This window comes from Triticum urartu, chromosome 3 (genome assembly GCF_003073215.2).
Source record: "Triticum urartu cultivar G1812 chromosome 3, Tu2.1, whole genome shotgun sequence".
Taxonomy (NCBI): Eukaryota; Viridiplantae; Streptophyta; class Magnoliopsida; order Poales; family Poaceae; genus Triticum; species Triticum urartu.
The window spans coordinates 37,264,044-37,270,122 of record NC_053024.1 but is presented as its reverse complement, the minus strand read 5'-3'; positions in this window follow the sequence as shown (position 1 = coordinate 37,270,122).

Below are 6,079 nucleotides of genomic sequence, written 5' to 3'. Positions count from 1 at the left end.
CCGGCGAGTCAGGGCACTCCGCCTCCTCCACCGCCTCCTCCTCCGGCGAGTGACGATCAGGGCCCTCGGCCGGCTCCTTCTCCGGCGCGTGGCGGCACTCCGCCTCCTTCTCCGCCTGCGCCGGCGCGCCCGAGCAGCCAGCCTCCTCCTTCTCCGCCTTGTCGGCAAGGGCGGAAGAGACACGCCGCCGCTCCGGCAGCTGCTCCGGTGCGTCGTAGTCCTTCTCCTCCGCCTCGTAAGCAAGTAAAGAAGACAATCGCTCCGTCTGCTTGGCCGGCGTTTAGCAGTACAACCAGAGGCGGGAGGACATACAGATTCGGTCCTTCTCTGAAGAGTCCACAGAAGTTACCATACGAGAGGACCCCGGAGGAGAACGCGAAGATCGCGTGAACCGAAGTGGATGACTGGTTTCAATGGTTGAAAGCAAAGAGACATCCACCTCCGGAGGAGAAGGTAGATCCGGTGAAAGTGAAGCGCACTCTGGCTGCCCTGGCAAAACCACCCAAGTCTCCGCCGAAAAGCAACTATGAGCGCATTATTGCAAAGACATGGGCCGAAGCGGAGCGGTCGGGAAGTACAGTCAGTGATCAAAGGCTGAAAGAACGACGAGCAGCTGGGAAACAAATTGCCCAGCTCGGCGAACAAGCGAAGCAATCGTGCCCCCCGCTCAAGGTGCCTAGCGACATCGTCGATCCGAGGATGGTGCCCGGTTATTGCAATGTTGATGATTACCTTCCCGACGATGTACATTATGATCCCATGGAGGTGCAGATACACAGATACGAGTACGGGAAGCCTCTCGTCAAAGATGAAAAATCTTTAACAACGATGATGCGAAGATTACATGATTGGTACTTGAAAATCTGCAGAGAGTCTGGGGGGAGGAGTACTTTGTATGCGAGAGTTAAACCGGAGTATGACCTCGTTGGAATTGAACTGTTGCCTATTCCATTTGAGGAGTTCTATCAGTTTTTCAATCAATTGGCCCTCGATAAAACAACGATCACCTGCTACTGTCTGTAAGTACTACTACTTCTGTCATTAAGTCTCTCTATATAGCTCATCTCTTTCATTGCATGTATTTATAATTATCCTCACTATATTATGCAGATTGAAGATCGCCGAATTGAAGAAAAGACAAATCGGTGATATTGGGTTCGTTAACACATATCTCATAGATGCAACTGAGGTTGAACATCGTCCCGAAGATACCGAGGCCAACTTGCTACGATCATTCAAAAAAAATGAAAACAAAGATATAATACTCTTTCCTTACAACTTCAAGTGAGTGTTACTGTCTTGTGCATATTCGGTTTCCCTTATATATTAGTCTAGGTTATAGTAATGTAATTGATGAGTTATGCATGCGTGCGCAGGTACCATTATATTCTTCTAGAGATTAGGCTTGAGCAGGGAGTAGTAACTGTCTTGGACTCTAAACGAAAAGATCCCCAGGAGTATGCGGACATGACTGAAATCCTCGAGAAGTTAAATCGATCATTATCCACCATATCAGCAACTTTGTTCATTTCCTGATATCAAGTAATTGTTTTCTTTGTCCGGCAGGGTTTGAAGAAAATTCACCAGAAAAGTTCCGGTACTGCCGAAGGAGCTGGGATTTAGACACCCGAAAGTAAGTACTATAGTAGCATGTTCCGCGCATCTCCTAGTGATTCAAGCGCTAGTTTCATCAATACCATTTAGCATTCTTATTTATCAGTTTGATTGACCTCTATTTTTTGTAAAGTGGTTGTGGCAGGAACAAGGGAATGATTTCTGTGGATACTACGTCTGCGAGTCCATCCGCCACACGACCTGTGAGCGGGGCGGGTACTCTGACGAACAATATGAAGTACGTAAATAACAACATTCACAATTTTATTTTATTACCATCATTTGTGTTGAGTTTCATTCATTCATATATATATGTATTGACCCCCTTCTTCAAATTAGATGTTTCGGAAGCGGGATGAACTCCTAGCACTAGCTCGCATGCGAGCAATTCAAGAGGAATTGGCGGCATTTTTTCTTGACCACGTGATCGCTGAAGACGGAGAATACTATGTGGACCATGAGTCCGTATGATTATATTTGTAAGAGATAATTATTGTATATATGTAGCCGGTAGTGTCGGATAGATATACGAGAACTTGTTGTTCGACCAATCTTTCGGAGAAGGAGAGGTGGTCGATATCACTTCTCTCTATATGCATATATGTTCATGACAATCTTCTGTTTCCTTCGTTTGCTTACTAGCTAGCTAGCGTCTCTAGTCCTCTCTATACGTATGTATAGTACGTAGCGTCGACCAAGCACGGACATAAGAGAGGACACTTCTCTCTATTAATTATAGCTAGCTAACACAATATATGAAACACCTAAATTAATCCCCCAAAACCCCCAAACACCCCCCCTTTCAAAAAAAACCCCAACCACAGAAATGCTGACGCGTGAATGCCTATTGGTCCCGGTTGGTGCCACCAACCGGGACCAAAGGGTCTCCTGCCTGGGCTCCGTGCACAGGTCACGTGGAGGCCCATCTGTCCCGGTTCTGGATTGAACCGGGACTAAAGGGACAGGGCATTAGTACCGACCCTTTAGTCCCGGTTCCAGAACCGGGACAAAAGGCCCTTTTTCTACCAGTGGTGGGAGATAACAAATCAAATATCAAGTGGGTAATAATGTGAAATCAAATGTCAAATGGTTTAACTCATTTGCTAGCTATATTCGTCGATACTATGTTTTTAATCTTGCTTTTTTTTTTTCTTAACTCCATAAAAGAACTTCCTCTCAATCAGCACCTTCCAAAACAATAGTTTCAGTTTTTACTTATTCAAGAGCATCCTACATGTGACTACTGCAACACACATTTTTTCCATATTTGTTGTCTCTAATCGGGCTTTCTTTACTAAATTTGAATACCCAGGATCACTTTTGCCTGTAGTGTTTATGAGTTTTCGCATGTTTCTATTGTCTTCTTCAAATGAGGAGTGATGAGTTAGATGAGATTAATTCTTGACCATGTTTTCCTTTCTTATAAGCTAAATTCTTCATTATGAGGTAGCTATATATATGTATATTGTTTAAATGAATGTTCCTTGCAAAAAGCAAAATATGTGATTTTATTTCTTACGAGTATCAGTAGTGAGTAGTAAAACGTAAATACAAGAGCGTGTTTTTCCTACATTTGTTGCCTTCTCATTTCCATTTGTATTTTTGTTGGAACTTTATTAAATACCTGCTTTATGCTTCTAGGAACGTCCATTGCTGGCGGATGTGATGGAAATGATGCATGCTACACAAGGTGATTGTCCGGTTTGATGTTCTAATGTGCTAAAATGGTGACAGGTAAGAAAATCTTCTGAATATAGTTCGTGAGATTTGAACTGTTTGATTTTCACTTTGGGAAATATTTGGCAGCCCATGTGGGCAGCATGTACCCTCAAACTACTGTCCATTGGACTACTGGGATTTGCTCATGCTAATAACACAGACAATCAATTTAAATGGTGGTGATGCTAAGTAAAAAATGGCTCTTTTGGAATCATAAATGATATGTAGATTATATAGCTCTTCCTTTTTTAGGGGGGGGGGGGGGGGGGGGGGGGGCGCTCTCGTTTATGTTGCTGCGCTGATCATGAGTTTGTACACATGGCTCATTCATACACTGTTGCATACTCCTAGATTTTACCGTTAGATTTTGTCTGTATATGTATCAAGTTTGTAACAGATTAGCGCTTTTGTTTTCCCCAGGTGAAGAAGGGCTGCTGCATATGTTAGTTGTCACTGATTTTGTCGCATTCCATCAATGTTATCGGCAGTGTTTATATGTTATCTAAAACAACTTACCGTGTCTTAGTCTAGCCAAGTCTCTAATGCAGCAAGATGCTTTTGAATACCTGATCCAGGGAATTCAGCTTACTAGTATTACTTCAAGTCGGATTTCATCGTCTCTTGTTCTTGTTAGGTGTTTGTGCTTGTCTGGCAGGTCTTCTGTTGAGCCATGATAGTTTCAGTGTCATGTATCACTGAAACTTGTTTGTTTGAGTGTGCTTGTCAGCTGCGATTTGCAAAACATGTCTACTTTCTTGTCTTGGAAGCGAGTCAGCGCCATGTAATGGTTCATATGAGCCAGCGTACTCAGCTATTTGGTGCTGAAGATACCCGAAATCGTAGGAACTGGACAACTGAAACTGCTGTGAGTAGCTTCCTTGTTGGCAAGTGGAATTAAACCTGTAGACATGTAGTTGTGGGCTTTTACAGTTTGATTGACAAGCTCCCATTAATTTCCTGTAGATTCAGATGGATATCGGTTTCCTGCTATTCTCCCGTCCATGTATGTGCATGGGAGTTTTGACTGGCTGAACTTTCTACAGCAGTCTAGTGTGCGTTTCAGTAGTACTAATGTGTTATTGTTTCAAAACTGTTCAGATCCGAAGGTGTTGCCATTTTATGCTGTGCGGCTTGCTTGCACTGGTAGCTCCTCAACCTGAACTCTTAACACATTTTCTTTCTTGAGTGTGTAATGGAGGAAGGACATCAGTGTAGTGTACTTTTTATATTTGCGTGCTGAAAATGCCCAACCATCTATGCTTGACTACATCGGTTCAAAAGAAAGATAAAAGGAAAACCAACCGCTCGACTACATCGACTACATCGGTTGAAAAGGAAGGTATGCATAAGCAGAAGCCTGGCTGCCTGGCGTTGAAGAAACCGTGTGTGCTGCAACGATCAACCTGCCTGCCTGACTGACGCCTCATCTGAGTTACTCGCCGTTTCCAACACAAGCACACCATCGCCGTAACCATCTGACTTGGAGTATGATATTGTTCCAAAGTTAAGAGAGCAGAGTTCTGGACCTTCCGGTGCAATGCAGGCATGCAGCCAACTGTTCCTCCAGCTGCAGTCAGTGTGACTGATGATGCTTTCATCCCTTGCACACAGCTTGCAAACGAAAAAATCCTAAATATTCTGATTGGAATTATAGCAAAATCCTCTAGCTGTCAAATGGAACAAAAAATGGCTTCATTTGTTTAGCGTTTTATATTTAGGTGCCAACAGGAAAAAAATCATATTTATTTAGCTTTTAAATTTGTCATAACATTTTGAAAGCCATATTGTTCCCTCTTTTGGTGACACTATCGTACAACAGTTCTCTCATTGTGCAGGAAAAAATGTTCAAAAAACTCTGGATTTGAGCAGTCTGCACAAAATGAGTCATCCTGCTGAAACATAAGCTGCATTATTGCAGAAACGTGTCCATAGTACATTCTTGCCCTCTTATATAAAAATGAAATTCAGTTAGATCTGCATGATGGTCACTTCAAAAGGCATGACTTACAACTTATTAATGGACGACTAGATCAACCACTCCAAAAGACATCCAGCCCTGGAGCTGCTACTGCTTCGGCGCAGCTGCCGCATAAGTCTCATTCCAAACTGATCGCTGATATTCACTCCAGAGTATGGCCTCCAGAGAAGGACGATGTTTATAGCTTTGGCATTGTGATCATGGAAATTGGCAGTGGAAAAAAGAAACTCGACACTTCCCGGTCTGAAGAGGGCATCCATCTTATTACCCTATTGGATGAAAAAGTTAAGGCTGATCAGTTGGTAAATTTGATTGACAAGAACATTAACGACATGCAACGACATGAGCAAGAAGTAGTTCATATGATAAAGCTTGCAATGTGGTATCTACAGATTGATTGCAAGATAAGGCCTCAAATGTCTGAGATTATCAAAGTCCTAGAAGATACTAAGAATGCAGTGATCAACATAGAGCACAACTTTGTTCTTACAAATCTAGGAATTTTTGTTATTGATGCAAATGTAAACATCAAAGGATTGCTTTGGCTTGTAAAGCAATGAAACGGGCCAGCCCAGTTATGATGAGGGAACAAAACCCTTCAAGCGAGACGGAAGGTACACTCGCCCTAAGCGAGATATAGTCTTCGTGGTTGGCCGGGGACGTCCTCCCGTTGACTACAGTCATACATAGCGTGGTTGGTCGAGTTTTTTTTAATTCCGGTCGGTTTATTCAAATTTTAAAATGTCCATGAGTTTAAAAATATTTTTG